This window comes from Hylobates moloch, unplaced genomic scaffold (genome assembly GCF_009828535.3).
Source record: "Hylobates moloch isolate HMO894 unplaced genomic scaffold, HMol_V3 SCAFFOLD_12, whole genome shotgun sequence".
Classification (NCBI taxonomy): Eukaryota; Metazoa; Chordata; class Mammalia; order Primates; family Hylobatidae; genus Hylobates; species Hylobates moloch.
This window is the reverse complement of record NW_026652287.1, coordinates 29,427,298-29,450,009: the sequence shown is the minus strand read 5'-3', so window position 1 is coordinate 29,450,009 and position 22,712 is coordinate 29,427,298. Positions and strand designations below refer to the sequence as shown.

The window sequence follows — 22,712 nt, the reverse complement described above, 5'->3', positions numbered from 1 at the left end:
AGGGGAAAAAACTAAGAGAGAAAATATAAAACTTAATAAAATGTGCAATAAAATATTCTTCCAAATTTGTAAACGTTAATAAGTCTATGGCAAAGACTAAAATGTAACAGAACAAATGCATTGATAGTTTAGGTGTTACCTTGCTCAGCAATAAAGAAATTGGCCCAATGATCCTCCACCAGTCCCTTAAATTGCCACTCAGGTAGCTCTGGAGGCTAATGTACCTATAGTACTCTCTTCTCTTTCCCAGACTCAGTCCTGAACCACTTCTGCTGCATCATTCTATATTCCACATTCAGACCACTCACAGTACCCACCTTGGACTGCTCACAAACTTGGAATTATTTCTTCTCTGTATGACTTGGCCTTGAGTCTTAATCCCAAAGCTCAATTTAATGAACTTCACTATGGCTCAGACTCTCCATCTGGACAGGAGGCCTCTAGTTTATGAATAGAGACAACTGATATTTGTTGAGCACTTTCTATATTTCAGACATTAAGTGGGTGGTTGTTGTGCATTATTTTGCCTTCATGATAACCCTGGGAGAAGTTTAAACACTGAGAGAAAGTATCCTAGGGAGATCTGATTAGTGAGGGAAGTCAGGGAAATCGCCTTGAGGAGGCGGGGATGATGCCAAGCACTGAAGAATAGGTAGGAGTTAAACTGGTGACCACATAGCCAAAGAATTGAATCTCAGAAACTCGGCATGTAATGATTCAATACTAACTTCTTTAAGTGGCAAAGCAAATTATATAGATTTTTTTTAAATGAGGTTACAGATTTGTCCTTATGGAAAAACCAATATTGTCTCATTGAGCTCGAGTGTCTGGACAAATGGTCCTGTCAGTGTTCCCTCTGAAAGGATTCAGGGCACATTTTCCCTAAGGGGATGATAGGATCAATTCTGTTTTTTAATTATCACTCCTTTTGTGGTTGCTTTTATGTTGTGTGTAATTTTGTTGCTTAGATGACAAGTTGAGCAAAATAAACACTTAGCAGAAAGAATATTTCCTGGGAATCTTAAAAGATACAGGAAAATGGGGAAAAATAGAACTTCAGTCACCTGATGGTGAGGAGTTACAAAAAGGGTCAGGTGTTTTGATGGAAGTCATTGTAGAAAAAAATGAAAGATGTTGAAGCTTGAAGATACTAAAACTTTATCATCTAGATTTTCCACCTGAATGACAGGGGTTAGGACATGCTGTCCCAAAATATGGCACCTTGGCCGATAAAAATGTTTTAAGCTGAAGGAATTTGAGAAAGAGCAGGTGAAGGAAAGATTTTCTGACCTTCCCCTAATGCAGGCTATAAAACCCTCACATGAGAAGTACCCTCCTTATACCCAGAGAAAAGGAACATCTTTGTCTCCAAAGACACAGGGACACAGAGACGACGAACAGGCCTTGCTAAGTTTCCTCCAGTCTATTACCCTTAGCTAGTACCTTTATCCAACCACATTCTTCTATGACTCTCCAGTCTTTATCAAACCTGGCATAAAAACACTCAGACTTAACCACTTCTTTGGGTCTTCATTTCCTTATGAAGGCTCCAGTGTCATATAAAACTTCCATTAAATAAATGTATGTATGCTTTTCTTTTGTTAATCTGTCTTTTGTTACAGCGTCCCCAGCCAAAAACTCAGTAGGGTCAAAGGAAACAATATGTTTCCTTCCCATGTCTAATGAGGTAGTCACTGGCTACATAATGGCTATTTACATTTAAACTAAATAAAGATTAAATTTCTCAGTCTCACTAGCCATATTTCAAGGGCTCAGCAGACATTGGTGGCTAGTAGTTAATGCATTGAACAGCTCAGATATAGAACATTTCCATTATTGTAGAAAGTTCTATTGGACCGAGCTGAGAACTATAACTCAGAAAAGCCCTCAGTAGTGTCCTACTATACCTATACAAATACAATCTTCAATTCAGGTCATGATTGCCTACATTTAAATGTCTTACATGAAAATTCCATCCAACTCAGTAAACATTTTATTAAACAACCTTCTGTGTGCCAGGATTGAACCAACCACTGAGGGAATAGAAAAACAAATTAGACATGGTTACTGCCTTCAAGAAGTTTATAAGCTAGACAGGGGGAAAGATATGTGATCTGCTTCAGGGGCTGAAAGAACACAGGAGGCTTTTCCTTAAGCACAAAGTTCTTCCAAGGCAGGAATTGTAAAAGGTACCACATTCCAAACTCTCTAATTTCAGTGTGGAACTGAAGGTTTCCAGAATTCTGGAGACAATGAGATAAGATTTGCACACTGTGACAACACAGGTCTCTAACAGAGAATCCAAGACTGGGATTTTTTTAAAGCTGTCTCCCCTTCCCCACCTTGAGTGTACAATGGAGAGTGCTGGTGTGGTGTCACATGGTGTAACATGGCTCAGTGTTGTGTGAAACTAAGGTAATAGGCTTCTCGTGGCCTACTTCTTCATTTGTAAAATGAGCAAGTTGGACAGTAAGATAATCCACTGCATTGCAAGAAAAATCTTGTTCAAACAGTTTATATGTGTTTTTACTTGAAAATATGATGAAAAAAATAAGGTTTTACTAACCTGAATTGACACTGGGCTCTGGCCCGGGGCCTGCGTCAGGGATCTGTGGTCACACCAGGTAAGTGAGGAATCCTGAGTGAGGAGCAAGAGCTCCCCAACGTGGAGGTGCCACAGCCCTTTGCTTAGATAGCCCTTTGCTACCTAATTAACATAAAATTAATCAGTTCTTCCAAAATGGACAAGTGTTTAAAAAAAGAATTCTGCCAAAGAAAATGCAGACTGAAGATACTGCAAATAAGGCAGCTACAGGTTAAACTACATGAAACTGTCAATATTTGCTCAGTTTTTATATTTAAAAGACAGCAATTGAATATAATTCAAACTAATTATATTAAATGCCACTCCTCCAAGTACTAATCAGCCACGATTTAGATAAAAACAATGACCATCTAATGAAACTTGACATAAATAGAGCTCAAAAAGGTAAAATTATGAAAAGGCCATTTGAAAAAAGGACATACATCTACTCTCTTTAATTATGAACTATGAACATCTGCGTTAAGATAGTAGCTATTGATAGAATGAAGACATCACATGTGAATTGCTTACTTCATCTTTGCATCAACTTTTAATATTTAGATTTGGGGCATATTTTATAATGAACATAACATATGAGCATAACAGTCGTGATTAACGTATACAATTAAAGATAAGTGGAAATGACTCCATCTCCAACCACACGTCCTCGGTGTAATTTTGATGGGGATGGCTTATGTTCTACTGCCACCTCGTGGTGAGCATTCTGTGAAATGCCTCTTGGAACAGTGGGGAGAACCAGCTTCGACTTCTGAGGATCCAAAAGCCCAAGAAAAAAATCTGAGTTCTCACGACAAAGTCACTTCCTGGCACAACACCTGGAAAATGTCATGACCCGAACTAGTCTCACTTCAGGTAACCTCACCTCTATGGACCTGTCAATTCATCCATAAACTTGATTTTCCAACTCTTGCTGAACTTCAAAAACACTTCCAATTCTAAAATATCTATGACATTAAGTGTCACTGTTCAGACTTTATGAGCTTCCAAACCCTTTATGTGTTTTCATTTTTTATTCTATGAAGATCTATAAGGTCTCACAGAGTTAGTCCTTCCTTCTCTATTTCTATCACATTGTGTATACACCTTTTACAGTAGTTATTAGGTTGGGTTGGTTTGGTTTGTTATTTTTTTCCTCAACTTTTTATTTTTAAGCAATTGTAGATTCATTAGAAGTTTTATTTAAAAATGTACAGGGAGGTCCCATGCATGTCTCGGACTTCCGCAATGGTAGCTTCTTATGTCACTACAGTACATGATCAAAACCAGGAAACTGACATAAATGCAACCCACAGAGTTTGTTCAGACTTCACCAGCTTTACATGCACTTGTTTGTGTGTGTGCAGATCGTTTTCATATCTCTGTCGTTCTAGAGTCCCTGGTTTCTAGTACAGTACCTGACAGATAGACGAGTTTCTTTATATGTTGCTGAAGAAAGGCAGAGAGGAAGAAAAGAAGAGAGGATGAAGGGAGGTAAGGGAAGAAGAAACTTGTCAGTTAAAACTTATCAAACAATTGATAAATTAAAAGTGGTGTTTTTAAAAAGGTAGTGCTTAAGTGGATTTTCTGAACATGGTAGATCAATGTTAAAACCCAGCTTTTCACTCACAATGGCAGTCATTTTTTTAAATTACTACCCAATAGATCATTTGATACACCAATCTTCCAGACATCTATACAAATGACATTCATACAAATTATAGACTCTCGGAGTTGTCAGCCGCTATTCGTTTAGATGGCTGACGAGGCCCTAACAAGCACTTTTGCCTATTCCTTTCTTTGTTTTAAAGCTATTTCTCACGTGCTGCTGACAGCCTGTTTTACTTTAGGCTGCAACCACACTCTTTGAGTCTCAGTTTTTCCATCTCAAAAATGGTAAAGTTCCCTGTCAGAAATTATATTCTGGTAACTCCACGGCTCTAAGATATCAGAGTTTTCTTTTTGAAACTACTCCTTTTATTACATATAAATATAATAAATATTTGCAAGTAACAAAGATAACGAAAATATAAAAAAGAACTTTCAAATCACCTATAATTTCATCCATTAATAATACAATATTAATATTTTAAAGAATTTCCTTTTCTTTCGGTTGTGCTTACATCTGTTCATCTACTTTTGTATAAACATATAAACACACAAAAAGAATATATTCACTTAATTCAGAATAAAACTATACTCAAAGTCACGGGGCCCTAAGTTTTGAGTGGTAACTTTTCCTGTTAAAACTGTCTCAAAACTCATGAAATACTCTTTTAATAAATATTTGTAGTGTATTCCATCGTCCTAATATACTGTTTATATATTTCATTATTTCCATATTGTTAACATTTACTCTTCTCTTTTTTGCTATTAGGAATAAACTTGATATAAGCATCTTTGCATAATTAACAACTGGGTCAAATTTTCTTCATTTCATTGAGATTCTTGATACAAGCCTCTGCTGATGAATTGGATTCCAAAAAGGTAGTTATAATTTACATTTATGCCAAGTGCAAGCACATACATTTATTACATCTTTGCTAAAATCATAATTATCTTTAAAACTTTGCCCAAAATTTTATAATTGAAAAATTGTCTCATTATTATTTCTATTTCTTTGATAACTAAAAAAGTTAGCCTTTTGTATGTTTTTCAGAAAACATCATATGTATCAAATAACATGGAGTTATATTTGTAAATTAAATGTATCTTGCCTCATATTTCTATTAGGATGTTGTTGCTTTCTTATTAATGTCTTATTAATTTACATATTATGGATATTAGCCCTTGTTATATCTGTTGCAAACAATGTTTTTTCCATTTTTTCCCTTAATTATATTTACAATGAGGACTATCTATAGTTTTCTTTCACTTTTTTTATTCTTAGAAATCCAATGTCTAGAATCAGTTACATATTTATGTACAACTTGTTCTATCACTTATAATGTTATTTTTACATTTAAAATAGAATACCTAAGAACTTATTTTTATTACGGTATGATGTTAGCTGTTATAGCTTCACTTTTTCCTGAATAACTTCTCTTCTAAGTATTTAGAAATCAATCCCTTGCTTGTTTCTCCACTTTTTTTGCTTTCTTGATCATAAGTGAAGAATCTATTTCAGGAATTGTTGATTCTGATTTCAATACCATATATCTTAGTTGTCATGGCTCTATAATATATTTTATATCTAAGCAGGCAAGTGTCTATTACTCTTCTTTTTCAACATTTTCCATAGATATTTATAACTGTTTATTCTTTTAGACATAGTTAAAATAATAAGAATATGGTTGGGCATGGTGGCTCACATCTGTAATCCTAATGCTTTGGAAGGCTGAGACAGTAGAACTGTTTGAGGCTAGGAGTTTGAGGCTGCAGTGAGCCACAATTATGCCACAGCACTCCAGACTGAGTGATAGCGCAAGACCCTGTCTCTCAAAAAATAATAATAAAGGCTGGGCTTGGTGACTCATGCCTGTAAATCCCAGCACTTTGGGAGGCCAAGGCAGATGGATCACTTGAGGTCAGGAGTTCAAGACCAGCCTGGTCAACATGGCAAAACCCCATATCTACTAAAAACAAAAAAATGAGCTGGAGATGGTGACGTGCACCTGTAGTCCCAGCTACTTGGGAGGCTGAGACAGGAGAATTGCTTGAACCCAGGAGGTGAAGGTTGCAGTGAGCCAAGACCTTGCTACTACACTCCAGCCTAGGTGACAGAGCAAGACTCCGTCTCAAACTAATAACAGTAATAATAATAAAATAATAAGATGACAAGAAGAAGAAGAGAAACAGAAAAGAAGTAGAAGGAGGAGGAGGAGAATCACCTTAGTCTAGTTAGGGTGATGATTCCTTCAAGTGAGATTTATATAGACTTTTTTATCCAGGAATCACAAAATTGAGCCCTGGCTCATTTAATTTGCAAGAAATGCTTCTGTGATATGCTGACCTTTTTTTTAACTTAAACTGTTTATTGTGATCTCTTATGGAATGAACCTTGACCTTGAGGTTTGCTTGTTTGCATTTTGTTATGAGAAATTGCATTTACTCACTCTGTGTTTGTTATAAGAACTTATACTTGTTAGGTGACATGCTGTAGGAAATTAGATTTGCTCATTTAAATTGTAGTGTGAACACTGGTGATATGAAGACTGACTCACTGTCTGTAACCTCTCCGGCTTTGCTCTGTAACCTCACTCTGATATAAGTGGCTCTATTTCCCCTGTTAGTCAGAGAGCATTGAAACTCCTTAAGTTTTCCCTTTAAGCCTGCCTGAGAATAAATTTGGTGATGCTATCAGATCTATTTTAAAAAAAAAAAAAAACACAAAAGGAAGTTTCATCAATACCGACTTTAGGAAGCCATAGTTGATAGGAACAAAAGACAAATAATTAATTCCTGTAAAATTTGATTGGTGTCACAAGAGATGTGAGTACTTGCTACAAGGGAATAGTGAAAAGGAAATATCTCTATGGGGATCAAATGAAATTTGGGACATTTTCACCCTAGAGACAATGCTTGAGGTAGAAATACTGGGCATTTGGTACAAATACTGGGTCCATTTACACCCTCACAAATGTCACTGATGAGCACATGGGTCTAATCCAGAGTTTCTCAACCTTGGCACTATTGATATTTGAAGCTGTTATTAGTCCATTTTCACACTGCTATAAACACATACCCAAGACTGAGTAATTTATAAAGAAAAGAGGTTTCATCGACTCACAGTTCCACATGGCTGGGGAGGCCTCAGGAAACTTATACTCATGGTGGAAAGGGAAGAGGCATGTCTTATGTGGCAGCAGGCAAGAGAGAACAAGCAAGAGCAGGGAAAACTGCCTTATAAAACCATCAGTTCTTATGAGAACTCACTCAATATCATGAGAACAGCATGAGGGAAACCAGCCCCATGTTCTAATCCCTTCCCAACAGGTCTCTTCCTTAACACCTGGGGATTACAATTCAAGATGAGATTTGGGTGGGGACACAAAGCCTGACCATATCAGGAGCTGAGTAATTCTTTGTTGCAGGGGCTGTCCTGTGCATTGCAGGGTGTTGAGCAGCATCTGTAGCCTCCATCCACTAGATGCTGTAGCATTCCTCCTCTCAGTTTGAAAACCAAAAGTCTCCAGACATTGCCAAATATCCCCTGGAGAGCAAAAATCACCCCTGGTTGAGAGCCACTGGTCGAATCCTACCTTTTCTCTTTCTAACAGCAAAAATGAAGGTTTGGAGAAGTACTAATATAAGAAGGCATAGGACTCTCAGGCTCACTTAGTTATCCGTCCTCCCTGGAGATGGTCCTAATAGTACTGCAGCCCTTAAAACAAGGAAACAGCTTCTCTGAGCAACACAGTCTACAAGGAAGCATTCCAACTTCCAGAAAAGATTTTTCCCATCCTCCTCCTGAAAGGTTCAAAGAGACCATCAAATCTCAACCTTCTTCACCAGCAACATTGTATATCCACAGGAAAAAAGCAATTTCATCAGTGTTATTTGTAAGATCATAGTATTTTAGCATCCAAAGTTCATTGGAAATTGTTTGAGTCAGTTTCCTAAATTCCCCTGATGCTTGGCAAATGTGCAGCATCCCAGTCCCCACCCCAGCCCCACCTGCCCACTGTGTTCAGAAGTAGAGCCTGGGAATCTGTTTTTAGTAAGTGCCCAGATGGTTCCTATGATCAGTGAAGTTTGGACAGTGCTGATCTTCATTTTACCAGAGGAGACAGAGGAGTTCTAGGGAAGTTACTTTCCCAAGATCCCCCAGCTGGAAAGGGACAGACCCAGGACTCAGTCCAGGTATCCCAACACCTTATCCACTGCTCTTTCCTCTGCACCAGTTTGAGGGAGGAGGGAACCAGCAAATCCCTCAGGAGGAAGTCTCAGAAACAGACTAGCCCAGGTGGGGTGGCAGGAGGGCTGAGAAGTGGGTTAAAGCAAGTCACCTATTTTTATACAGGTCATGGGTCAGCAAACCTTCCTATAAAGAACCAGAGAGGAAAGTTTTGACTTTGCAGGCCGTGTGATCTCTCTTAAACACTCAGTTCTGTGGATGGAACTCCAAAGCAGCTATAGACAATCCGTAAACGAATGGGCATGGTGGGTTCCAAAAAACTAAGTTAACAAAATCAGGGCACTATGCTTCTCCTACCCCAGATATAAATGACATTTCGCCAATATAAACATAAGAGTAGCCTGGAAAGGAAAGGGGAAAAACTGAAAACCAGGTGGTAGGGGGAAAAGGGATGACGTCCAGCTTGTAGCCCAAGAGTTAAAAATAAAAGGTTTGTGCTAGTCAGCTAAAAGCATTTAAGTGAAGCTTAAACATGCTAAAGACCAATAATTATGCAAACTAATAAACTGCTCTCCCAGTTTGAGTTCTCCAGAAGCCAACCCTGAGACCAGGGTTTAAGGGCAAATAGTCCATTTGGGGGTGCATTAGTTTGTTTTCACACTGCTATAAAGAACTATCTGAGACTGGGTAATTTATTTAAAAAAAAAAAAGAGGTTTAATCAGCTTATGGTTCTATGGGCTGTGCAGGCTTCTGCTTCTGAGGAGGCCCCAGAAAACTTACAATTATGGCAAAAGGTGAAGGGGAAACAGGCATATTTTCAAATGTCCAGCAAAAAAAAAGAGAGAGAGAGAGAGAAGGGGAAGGTGCTACATGCTTTCAAACAACCAGATCTCCTGAGAACTCTATCGCAAGACAGCACTAGGGGGATGCTACTAAACTGTTAGAAACCACGCCAATGATCCAGTCACCTCCCAGCAGGCCCCATCTCCAACACTGGGAATTACAATTTGACATGAGACGTGGGTGGGGACACAGAGCCAAACCATATCAGGGAGGTAATGTGAAATATCCTTAGGGGACCTGGGAAGTGAGCCTGGGAGAGGACGGTAGGCAAAACAGAGTGTTTTTCAAGCCCCGTGCCACGGTAGGCTTCACCCTGCAGGGAATCTCTGGAAAATAGCAGAGTAGAGCTTCTCAAATTTGCGTGGGCATCAGAATCACCTGGGCAACTTGTTAAAGCATGGGTTCCTGGGTCCCACCCTCAAAGATTCTGATTCAGTAGGTGTATTAGTCCGTTTTCATGTTGCTAATAAAGACATACCCAAGACTGGGGAAAAAGAAGAGGTTTAATGGACTTGCAGTTTCACGTGGCTGGGGAGGCCTCACGATCATGGTGGAAGGCAACGAGGAGCAAGTCACGTCTTACATGGATGGCAGCAGGCAAAGAAAGGGAGCTTGTGCAGGGGAACTCCTCTTTATAAAACCATCAGATCTCATGAGACTTATTCACTATCACGAGAACAGCAATGGGAAAGACCTGCCCCCATGATTCAATTACCTCCCACCGGGTCTCCTTCAACATGTGGAAATTCAAGATGAGATTTGGGTGGGGACACAGCCAAACCATATCAGTAGGTCTATATTGAAGCCTAAGAATTGACGTTTTCACCAAGCCTCCAGGGCCTGCCAATGCTGCTGATCCAAGGACCACACTTTGAGTAGCTCTGATACAAAGCAGACTAGCAGCACGGGCATCTCCTGAGATGTGGTTAGAAACATCAAAGCTCAGGTCCCACCCTAGACCTACCAAATCAGAATTTTGAACAAAACCCCAAGTGTTTGTATGCACATGGAGGCTTAAGAAGCCCTGGTGTAGAACATGCATTTCAGAATTATACCTCCAGAGAGTGAAGGTGTTCATACATCAACTCTCACCAGTCGTTGGTTGAGAACTACTAGGGGGATGTGGTTAATCCCCTCTCCTGCCCTCTACCTCACCCCCACCTGCCACCCCACCCCACTCCACTTCTGCACTTCTCACCTGTCCTGTGTGCAGGAGAGCAGCCCTTATCAGCTTGGGAGAAAGCTACAGTGTGAAAAGACACAGATAGAGCAGTTGGAAGTCAGTCCCCTATGCTGATGTGGCAAGATCCAGGGATGTGGATGGTGTACCAGCAGGATCTGCTACCATCAATAAAAGACATACTTTGACAGAGTGTCCTGTATTGCCCTCAGATACAGCATGTAATAGTGGGAAGAACAGAAGCTTTGGAGTCACCCACTCCTGGGTTCAAAGCCTGACTGTCACACATTAAAATTCCTATGTCAAAGTTACATGACCTCTCTGAGTTTTGCTCTTCATCTGAAAATGGAGATATTCATACCTTCCTTGATTTCTTATTCTCTGGACCAGTATAAGCACTCAAAGATGATACCTAATATTATTTTGTTATTTCTGCCAAGCCATGAACTTCTTATGGTACATCACTTGACACTGAAATATCATAGACTGAAAATCAGGGCTTAGTCATAAGGAATATCAAGGCAATAACTCAAGAAACCATGTCAGCAAACTAATTCTTCAGGAAGTTGGCTTTGAGTGTTACTTTCTCAGAGGCTGCTTCTTCTGTATGTAAAGTGCCAACTATTTTTTGGAGCAATCATTCTGAGGAAGGACAGAAAGGGAGCAATCTAGTAGAATTAACCTGGTTATGGAGAGATCATGCAAATCGGTCTTCAAAAAGGTTCATTAGCTACATTTAGATGAGTACTCTTGTCAGAGGGTTCAAACTAACAGTCTTCACAGGTTCTGTATGGGTTGAATGGCATCCCCCAAAAAGACATGTCCCTGTTCTAATCCCCAGAGCCTGTGAATGTGACCTTATTTGGACAAAGCATCTTTGCAGTCGTAATTAAGTTAAAGATCTTAAGATGAGATCATCCTTGATTGACCAGATGGGTCCTCAGTCCAGTGGTAAGTGTCCTTAGAAGAGACACACAGAGAAGAGACAGAGGGAGCAGAGGAGGAGGCCATCTAAAGATGGATGCAGAGATTGTAGTTATGCAGAAAAAAAAAAAAAAAAAGGCCTGGAAGAAGCAAGGAAGGATCCTCCCACAGAGCCTTTGGAGGGAGTGTGGCCCTGCCAATACCTTGACTTCTGAATAGCCTCCAGAACTGTGAAAGAATAAATTTGCTTTCCTTTAAGCCACTAGATTTATGGTAATCTGTTCCAACAGTCCTAGGAAACTAGTACAGTGTCCAAGAGGAAATGAAACAATCTTCAATTCCAAGAAACTATTTGAATTCATCCAGAACCATGCAAGGAGAAAAATAAAATAATAGGAAGAAAGTTTGAGCTCATTAGAGGACACAAGGTTTAGAAACCACAGAAAATATGTCCAAAAGCTTTTTTAACTCAAAAAAGCTCAGAAATTAATTTATGAGTGTTCACATGTGCAATTATCTAATCCTTTGAGAGAAAGCCACAGTACATTCTGTTTACAGGGCATTTGATTAACTGCTGATGTTATTTCCTCTGCATAGCAGATATTGTTGTCCAGGTCACACCATACGGGACTTACCACTCCCAGTTGCTAACATCTGCATGTATTTGCCTGGAGATCTCCTCTGGTCACCAGAGCCTACTCTGCCTAGGCCACATGACAAGGTGATGTGCTGAGGAACAAAAGCCCCCAGGAGTATCCCTCAAGCAGTGTTGGACTGGAGTTGAGGTATATATGCCCTAGCCCCCCAACCATGGGCTGAGATTCCCAGACAACTGGGTTCCCTGGCAGGACCCAGCCCCAGATACCCAAAACACTAAACTGCTTAATGATGGACACTTCCCATCCTGTCTCCCCTTCCCTATTTCCCTACCCATGTTTCCTGGGACCACCTCCAAAACTAAGAATTTCCCCAAGCTGCTCCTTGAAGAACCCAAACTAAGATTGCTAAAGCACTAAGCTGGAAGTGACTCAAAACCAAAAAGCCTAACAGACGCTTTTGTCTTCTTTAAGAATTCATTCTGAACTGTCTGCCAATTTCATTTTAACGTTAGAAAATGATTGAAAATGTTAAATTGGCCTTGCTTGACTTCAACATCTGACACATTTACTCCAAGGATACAAACATTGAGCTATAGAATTCCTCTATTTTTTTTGCTATCTCTCCATCAAGTGGTGAGTTCTGACTCCAAAATATGTTTTAGATCTACTCTCCATTTCCACTGCCAGCCCCCTAGTCCATCCCATGCCATCTCTTGCTAGACTGGTCATCACTTGCTAGACTGTCACCAAATCCTCCTGACTGGCCCATCCCCGATTCCACTCTTGACCCTTCCAATCTATTATTTCATAGCAACTAAAGAAAATGTTTAAAAATATAAATCAATTGACATCACTTCCTTCATTAAAACCTAGCTTCCCATTGCACACAGAATGAAATCCCAAGTCCTTCTTGTGAACTAAAAGACTTCTCCCACTTCTGTTTTAACTCACTGTCCCCTTCACTCACGGTACTCCAGGAACCTTAATGTCCTCTCTGTTCCCAGAATGGATCCAGCCTGTCCAGGCCTTTGTGCTTGCTTTTCCCTCTTCCTGAATATTCTGACCTGGCTCTGTGTGTGTCTACTTCCTCCTCATCTCTCAGATCTCCTTTGCAAAAGGGCTTCCCCAATGATTTAATTTAATATCATCTTTTCATGTACCCCACATGTCATTCTCTGGCACTGTATTCTGTTTATTTCCTTCATAGAATCTACAGTAAATTCTAATCGTTTCAGGTTTTTGTTTATTTACTCATTCAAAAAAACATAGACTCAGTCCATATTATCCCTACGGTGGGCCAGGCCCAGACCCTTGACAGGTGAGGGAGGTACACAGCGATCATAAACAGACCCTACCTACATTAGGGAGAGAATTTAGTGAGAGAGACTAATGTTAAACAAATAATAACATATGCAGTTTTAAAGCTGACACTGTAAGAAGTGTTATGTACAGAGCCCTATGAGAAGTCAAATTAGAAAATTTTGGCCTACTTAGGGACGGCATCCCCAAGGAAGTAAACAATGAGCTGGGGGCCTGTGTAGGCAAAGGTTAACTCAGCAAACCTGGGTTGTTCAAACCCTGCACATTTTCAGAAAAGGCCTGTCTTCAGGAATGACCCTGGGAGATGAGTTCTGAGGCTTTGGAATGCCCTGCCTGATAAGAGTGTGTCTCTCTGCCCAAAGCCTTGGGCAACACAGTACCAGTTTAATCACATAGTTTATGTTAACGGCGTGATTTATGGTGAATGCCTGCTCTTGCTCTAGGAGGCTGAAGTCTGAGTAGCCAACATCGATCCTGCAGGTACTACATGCCAATGCAACTGGCCCCCAATTAAAAATTCTGGACACTCACTCAGGGGAGATTCCTAGTTCGTAGCACTTTACTCAGGCAGTCACACACTATTGCTGGAAGAATGAAGTGTGCTCATGTGATGCCACTGGAGGAGGACACCTGGAAACCCGGGCCTGTTTTTTCCTGGACTTTGCCCCAAGTGCTTTTTCCCCTTTCTGGTTGGAAAGTGTATCTTTTCACTGTAAGAAACTTCCACCATGAGCATGACAGCTTTTCTGAGTCCTATGAGTTCTAGCGAATCATTCAGCCTAAGGATGGTCTCGGGGACCCTGACACAGCACCAAAGAGAGTGTTTAAGGCAGAGAAAAGAGCAGACTCAGAAGCCCTATGACATCCCTGAGCACCTCGACACGAGAAGTGTAACAAAAGCTGGTTAGGTGGGAATGGAAGAGTAAGCAGGTGCGTGACACTAGGTGTCCACATTCTCTCTTCACTGGTGAATGGACACCTGTGATTGTTGTTCACTGTTGGCATCACCACCACATACCATTATGTTTGGCATATCATTGATGCCCAAGAGTATCCATTAAATAAATGAATTATAAATAAGCAAATGAGTGAATGGAATGAATGATCCTCAGTTTTATGTTACATCTTACAGCAAGTGTAATTGTTATTGATTATTATTCCCATGATCATCTCTCCGAATACTTCAAAGTTGCTTAATTACTTGCATGATACCACTGCCTCAAGACAGTTAAAGCACTAGGGGGAAAAATGCCTCAAAACATTTCAAATCAATTGAAGTTTTTAGATAATTTCCTGAATATATTGCAGTAATTTATAGAAAATGTAGACTTTATCTGCAAGCTAGATTGTAAATTTATGTAAATAATAAAAGCCCTTTATAACTTCTCAAACTCTATGAGTTAAATATATTGGTCATTAATGTCCCCATTTTATAGATGGGAAATTACAAGGCTGACTGCTTTGTCCAAAGTCACAAACAAATTAGTGGCAGAGCAAAGATTACAATTCTGGATTTCTAAATGCTTGTGGAACAGAAAATATTACCTTCAGGGAAAAGCAACTTGGAGGAAAGGAAGGGAAATGAGGCTTGAAGCCAGAGACAGTGGATGCAAGATCAGACTCTGATGCTTACTAGCCAAGTGGGGCACATATGGGGCAAGAGACAGTGGATGCAAGATCAGCTTGCTAGCCAAGTGGGGCACACAGGGGCCACATCCATTGACCTTGGCAAGACTCAGTGTCATCTATTAAATAAGGATAATAAAACTTTTCCAAAATTACTAGTTCTTAATCTGGGGGTAATGTACTTGTAAGGATCCCTGGATTCACTTCAGAACTCCTTGAAACCATAAGCAAAACTCATGTATAAGTTTCTGTGTACATTTTACTGGTACAAGGATACACAGCTTTCATTAAATCCTCAAAGTGACCTACTGAGCCCAAAGTAGTGAAGAAACAGCCACTATCTCTTTCAGTGGTCAGTCACCAACAGGACAAGCAATGGTTGAATACAGGCCCTGGAGTGTGACCCCCATGTTGGAATCTGGCTCAGCTATTTGCTAGTCAGTCATATGCAAAGTCCATGACTCATCTTTATGGGGGTGAAAGAGTGCATGCCTCATAGTCACTTTGAGGATTCAACAAGATCATGCCTGCAAAGTACACAGCATGTGGTGACATCTCAATAAATATTAGCTGCTGTCATTGTTCTCACATATTTCATCCACAATAGCATATCTAGGGGTCACTGGGAGTCATCCTTCTCCCTCACCCACATCATTCAATCCACATCAAATCTGGCTGACTTGCTACCTGAAATACTTCTTGATTTATTCACCTCATTTTCATTGAGACTTTTACCTCATGGGATCGGGCCCTATCCCAGCAGATCTCCCTGCTTGATCACTCTGGAATCCGCTCTCCCCCAGGGTGAATTATTAGGCACTACAATGCTAATGTGACTTAAGACCCCAAGGCAGGTGTCTTCACACTGTGCTCCAAGGAGCCTCTTCAGTGGCTGTGGAGAGGGGGCAGGAGCTCCTGACATTTTCACATGAACCAGAGTAAGCCCCAGCTTCGTGGATTTTGTACATTAGGCTTCCTTCCAGTTTGAAGAAAGGGTTTGCCTTAGTCAGTTTGGGTTGCCATAGCAAATTACCATCAACTGGGTAGCTTAAATAACAAACATTCCTTTCTCACGGTTCTAGAGGCTGCAAGTCCAAGATCAGAGTGCCAGCATGATAAGGTTCTGGTAAGGGCAGTCTTTCGGTTGCAGACATCCAACTTATCATTGTAAACTCACACAGCAGAAGGAGAGCAGGCTGACTCGCTGAGGCCTTTTCTTATAAGGGTGCAATCTCATTAATAAGGACTTCGCCCTCATGACCTAATCACCTCCCAAAGACCCCACCTCCTAATACCATCCCATCAAGGGTTAGGATTTCAACATATGAATTTGGGGAGGACACAAACATTCAGTCCATTCCAGGGTGCACTGCTTAAGGCAAACAACAAACAAAAAGACAAATAACTACACCCATACCCTTTACAAAAATGGAAGATGAGGTCCTAGGCACCATTGCCACCTGGCTCCTGGTGTGTCTTTTTTTGTCTCACTATCCTGTTTCCCTCCTCTCTGCCGATATTACTACACTAGATGATCTGGGACTTTTCAGATGTTTTGATCTCAAGATCCCTTTCCCTTTTAAAAAAGTATCATGCCTCCTCTTGTTTTGGTTTCCTATTACTGCTGAAACAAATGACCACAAGTCTGTGCCTTACACAAATTTATTACCTTACAGCATGGTGGTCAGAAGTCCAAGGCAGGTCAGTACAGCTGCATTCCTTCTGTAGGCTTGAAAGCAAGTAATGATTATATGTTCTGGTGCAGGAGGATTTCTGAGTCAGGGCTGGAAAAATTAATTTATTATTCTAAAAGTTCCTTTCCATAAAGCCATAAATGCATCATTATAATTTCCACCTTTTTACACTTTCCAGGGGTCTCACACCTTTCAATCTCAATTACTGATGCTGGAGTGTCTGTTCCATGTTGGGGCTGCTGTATTTTCTTACACGTCTCATTCTAGTGGTTGGAATAACCAAAATCTTACACCTCAGAACTTCTGCTAAAGTTGTGTGAGTCTCTGGCAGTTGGAATCTGGGAATAACTCTGATCAATTGATCATTTCCTGTATACCTGCCACTGTGTTAGCACATCCCCTGCTCTGTTTTCTTCAGTCTTCACAGCAACACTTTGCCAAATGAATTATCATTATCCTCATTCTACCAGTGAAAGGGGGCCATGAAGAGAAGTCATGCAACTTCCCTGTCCACACAGGAAGAACATAGGTTTCGCTGACTCTAGAGAACAGAAATCCTTACCTCAGCATGGCTTACTGCCTCCAGTGACAGGACCCTACTGTCCCACACTCAGCACCAACATGATTTTACCATTTCAGAAATTTCTTGCCAAGAAGATGAAAATCCAAATACTGCATTGTTTGTTTCAGGAACTTTCTGAAAATCCATTTATCCAAACAACGGATGACTCAGCAAGCCCACATCAGGGGGATAGGCCCTTCCTCAGAATTCTCAGTGGGACTCATGAAATAACTGCTTACTTTTCAGACTCCCTTCCAAACCTCACCTCTCTATGTGCATCATCAATCCCACACCATTATGTATCAGAGTGTGTCTGTATCATTTCGGCCCCTACATTGAAAGATTCACATTAACCGGACCCCTAAAACATTATAACCATTGCCTCTGATACAAAACCTTCCCTTCTGTGAAGCTACTTAAAATATGTCAATGCAGTGAGATCCCTTACTTCAATGAACAAATAATTTGGATTCGCTTGATGAATAAGCTATCTGGAGAGTTTCTTTTAAGAGTCAGCAGTCAATCTCTGGCTTCTAGTGTACCAAGTTTGTGCTATTGATGTGTATCCCTATGCTCTTCAGGTTCCTTGAACAAGTAAGTCTTCATGGGTACTTGTGTCCAGCAAAGCAGTGAATCATCTATAAGAGCATCTCTAGGACTTCTCCCTCAAGGTCAATCTGGTTCTGGTCTCGCCCAGGAATGTGTATCCTGGACTAATCCCAGATGTCCTCTGGTTCCCTTGTCAGTTACCATGATATGCTACAGCCAATTGATCATTTGTCTACCCTAGACAAAATCTAGAATTGTTTTGGTGGTCCCGGTTGCACAATAAACAAGCCTAGCATTTAAGGGGTAGAACAGAAATGAAATTCCCTGATTTTATGTATCAGTAAGTTTTCACTGCATAACAAATATATCTCCAAATCTCTTTGTGAAACAAAAATAGGCATTTCTTTCTCAGACGTTTGAGTTCAGCTAGGGTTTGGCCTAGGCATTCTGCTGTCTCATCTTAGCTCATTCATGCAGCTGGGAGTCCACTGACTGTTAGGTAATCTAGACTAGCTTCAGCTGAGACTATTGGGGTGACTCACCTCTGCTCTACAAGGCTATCATCCTCCAGCAGGTCATGATCCATATGAAAAACTGAGGGAAGACATCCAGGACCTGCTGGAGAGCACATGGAAAGAAGCTGAGGCAAGGAAAAGGAAAGCAGCAAGAGTGGGGCAGAGATTGATCCCTAAGGAACTTGGAATATCATGGAAAAGGTGGGTAGGGGTGCTTCTCCACTCCCCTCACCTCTGTGATAAACTCCTGACAGCCAAAATGTCAGGGAGCCCCTTTGCCCTTGCAGGCCTAGGCAATGCTGTTAGTGGCAATTTTCAATCTTCCTGGGGATAGGGCACCAAGTGACCAGCTTGGGCAGGTGTGCTCACACTCCCCTCAGACCCACACCGAGACAGCAGGTGCCATACTGATTATGCACCCATGGTGGGCCACTGTCCTGCTCAGGGAACCTCAGCCCTTGTGTCACCACATCACCACAACCCCCACAAATATACCCCAGAATATACTCTGACTTTGGCAACCACAGAGGACCAGCAGGTTCGTAAGGAGCTGTGGGATCCCTGGAGATCAAGCCATTGGCACAAGTCGCCCCAGATGAGGGGGCAACACAACCTGCCAAAATGCCCCTTGGAAAAAAAGAAACACATGTGCAGTGCTCATCGCTGAAGGGGATGACACCAGTGTCTGGGAATGGAAATGGAGAGGAGGTTATCTCCTGCTCCCCCCAGTCACCGCTGGGAACACAGCAGAGTCTTTCCCCACTGGGGGCTGGTGCAACCACACTTGCAGACAGCCTGCTTAATGTTTTTTCATGGTGACTGCACCCCCACTGAAAGTGAGCTCATTGCTGCTCAGACTTGCACGAAGAAAGAGGCTCATCTCCCACTCCCTACACAGAGCAGCATACCAGCAACAGAGGGCAGATAAGCCACAGAGTTGTCTTGCTCTGGATTAGAAAAAGAGGCTCTGCCTTGAGGCTATTTCAATGGTAGCTGCCAGAAGGGCATTTTGCAGACCTCTGTTGCACAGCATTCAGGAGCCAAAGGACATTGATATAGTTTGTGTATTAGTCCCAACTCAAATCTCATGCTGAATTGTAATCCCCAGTATTGTAGATGGAACCTGGTGGGAGGTGACTGGATCATAGGGATGGATTTCTCATGAATGGTTTAGCACCATCTGCTTGGTTCTGTCCTCATGATAGTGAGTGAGTTCTTGTGAGATCTGGCTGTTTGTAGGTGTGTAGCACCTCCCTCTCCCACACAGTTGCTCCTATTCTGGCCATGTGATGTGCGTCTTCCCTTTTTGCCTTCTACCATGAGTGGAAGCTTTCTGAGGCCTCTCCAGAAGCAGATGCCTCTATGCTTCCTGTACAGCCTGTAGAACTGTGAATGAATTAAACCTCATTTCTTATAAATTACCCAGTCTCAGATATTTCTTTATAGCAGTGCAAGAACAGACTAACACAAAATGTCTATATATACTAAAGGTCACAAGCCCTGCAACAGGGGCATCAGAGGAAAGTGGATCACATTCCTGCCTAACCAGGATGAGGAGCCGGTACACCCCTGAGACCTCAGTGCCTCTCAACAGGAACTCCCCTCACCTCCCCCCGGGGGGGTGCCTCCACTCATCCTTGGGCTACCCAAGGGCAAACAAGCTCTTACTCTTAAGCACCACCTACTGAGCTGGAGACTGAACCTCACCACCAAATTATAAACCTGCTATCTAAAGGACATAATGCTAGTGCATAAGATAAGCTTCCTTAGACACTCCCATTCCCACAGTAGATAGTGTGTTGGCTCATTTGTCCAGTGCATTCCTATAACAAGCAGCATTTGAGAAAGCCACTGCCCTAAAGCTATCCATAACCAAGGAACATATACAGAGTGTTGGGTCCCCAAAACACCCAGAAATAAATTCAAATGATCATACACAACATACACCACAGTTATACCCTCAAAGGAAAAAAGAATTAAAAATTTAAAAGTCCCATCTAAATAACAGCAAACCCAAAAATAAGAAGTGACAGCCCATTCAGATGAGAAAGAATCAGCATAAAAACTCTAGCAGTACCAAAAAAAAATGTGTTTTTGCACCTCCAAAGGATCACACTAACTCTTTAGCAATGGACCCTAACTGAAATGACAATTCTCAAATGATAAAGAATTTGAAATATGGATAGTAAGGAGCTCAATGAGATCCAAGAGAAAGTTGAAAACCAAAACCAATAAACCAGGTAAACAATTCAGGATATGAAAAACTAGATAGATAGATAGATAGATAGATAGATAGATAGATAGATAGATAATAGATAGATAGATAGATAGATAGATAGATAGATAGATAGATAGATTTTAAACTCACACAGAGCTTCTGGAAAAGAAAAACTCACTAATGGAATTACAAAATACAGCTGAAAACTTTAACAATAGACTAGACCAAGAAGAAGAAAGAATTTCAGAGCTTGAAGAATGGTCCTTCAAATTAATCCAATCAGACAAAAATAAAGATAAAAGAATTTTTTAAAATGAACAAAGTCTTTGAGATATTTAGGATTACTTAAAGCAACCAAATCTACTACATATAGGCATTACTGAGAAAGAAGAAGAAAAAGTAAGCAACTTGGAAAACACATTTGAGGGAATAATTTAGGAAAATTTTATTGATCTTGCTAGAAATGTAGACATCCAGATACAAGGAATTCAGAGAACACCTGGCAGATACTATACCAAAAAAAAAATCAACAAGGTGTATAGTTGTCAGACTATCCAAGGTCAGCGCTAAAGAAAATATCTTAAAGGCAGCTAGAAAGAAGTGTCAAATCACCTATAAAGGACATCCCATCACACTAACAGCAGACATCTCAGCAGAAGCTTTACAAGCAAGAAGAGATTATTTTTAGCCTTTTAAAGAAGGAAACAAAAAATGCCAGCCAAGAATTTTATATCCTGCCAAACTTAGCTTCATGAATGAAGGACAAATAAAGTCTTTCCCAGACAAGGAAACACTAAAGGAATTCATCACCACTAGACCAACTACAAGAAATGCTCAAAGGAGGTCTAAACATGAAAACAAAAGGAAGATACTCATAAAAGCACACATAAGTACAACATTCATAGATCTTATAAAGCAATTACAAAACTGAGACTACAAAGCAACTAGTTAATAACATTATAAGAGGGAAAAAACTCACATATCAATATTAACCTCAAATATAAGTGGTGTAAATGCTCTACTTAAAATATATAGATTGGTAAATTTGTTTTTGAAAATGAGTACTCACCTTCTGTCTTCAAGAGACCCACTTATCAGGTAAAGACACCCACAGGCTCAAAGTAAAGGGAGAAAAAAAGTTGTATCACACAAATGAAAAACAAAAAAGAGCAGGAGTTGATATTCTTACATCAGATAAAACAGATATCAACCAACAATGAAAACAAAGAAGGACATTATATAATAATAAGGGACTCAATTCAACAAGATTTAACTATCCTAAATATATACACACCCAACACCGGAGCACCCAAATTTATAAAACAAATACTACTAGACCTAGGAAAAAGGAATAAATAGCCACACAATAATAGTGGGAGACTTCAGCACCCCACTGACAGCACCAAACAGATCATCAATACAGAAAATCAGCAAACTCTGGACTTAAACTAGACTCTTGACCAAATGACCTAATATACATATATATAAAAAACATTCCACTGAACGACTACAGAATATATATTTTTCTCACCTTTGCATGGAACATTCTCTACAATTGACCATATGCTTGACCATAAAGCAAGTCTCAATACATTCAAAAAATTCAAAATTATATTGAATATCTTCTCAAACCACAGTGGAATAAAATTAGAAATTGATACCAACAGAAAATCTCCAAACCACACAAGTACATGGAAACTAAATAATTTGTTCCTGAATGACTTCTGGGTAAACAATAATATAAAGGCAGAATTTAAAAAAATTTTTTGAAATAAATGAAAATAGAGCCACAACATACAAAAACCCCTGGGATAGAGCAAAAGCAGTGTTAAGAGGAAAGTTTATAGCATTAAATGCCTACATCAAAAAGATAGAAAGATCTCAAATTAACAACCTACCATTGCACCTAAAGGACCTAAAGAAACAAGAACAAACCAAACCCAAAGCTAGCAAAAGAAAAGAAATGAACAAACACCAAAGCAGAACTAAATAAAATTAAGATGAAAAAAATCATACAAAGGATCAACAAAATGAAAAGTTGTTTCTTTAAGAGGATTAACAAACTTGATAGAACACTGGCTAGATTAACCAAAAAAAGGAGACAGAGAGAGAGAGGATTAAAAAAAAACACAATCATAAATGATAAAGGTGACATTACAACTGATACCAGAGAAATGCAAAATATCATTAGAGACTACTATGAACATCTCTATGCACGCAAAGTAGAAAAACTAGAGAAACTAGATAATTTCTGGAAACATACAACCTCCCAAGACTGAACCAGGAAAAATGGAAATCCTAAA

General features: G+C 40.2%; 1 long non-coding RNA gene across 1 annotated transcript; it reads left to right on the top strand.

Annotated features, from left to right (window-relative positions):
• Positions 1 to 2,283: 2,283 nt before the first annotated feature.
• On the top strand, positions 2,284 to 14,325 carry LOC116479730 (uncharacterized). The gene is made up of 5 exons (XR_004251050.1): positions 2,284 to 2,415; positions 3,146 to 3,457; positions 3,976 to 4,075; positions 4,959 to 5,068; positions 11,927 to 14,325. It is a non-coding gene; the product is annotated as an uncharacterized LOC116479730 (long non-coding RNA).
• Positions 14,326 to 22,712: the final 8,387 nt, after the last annotated feature.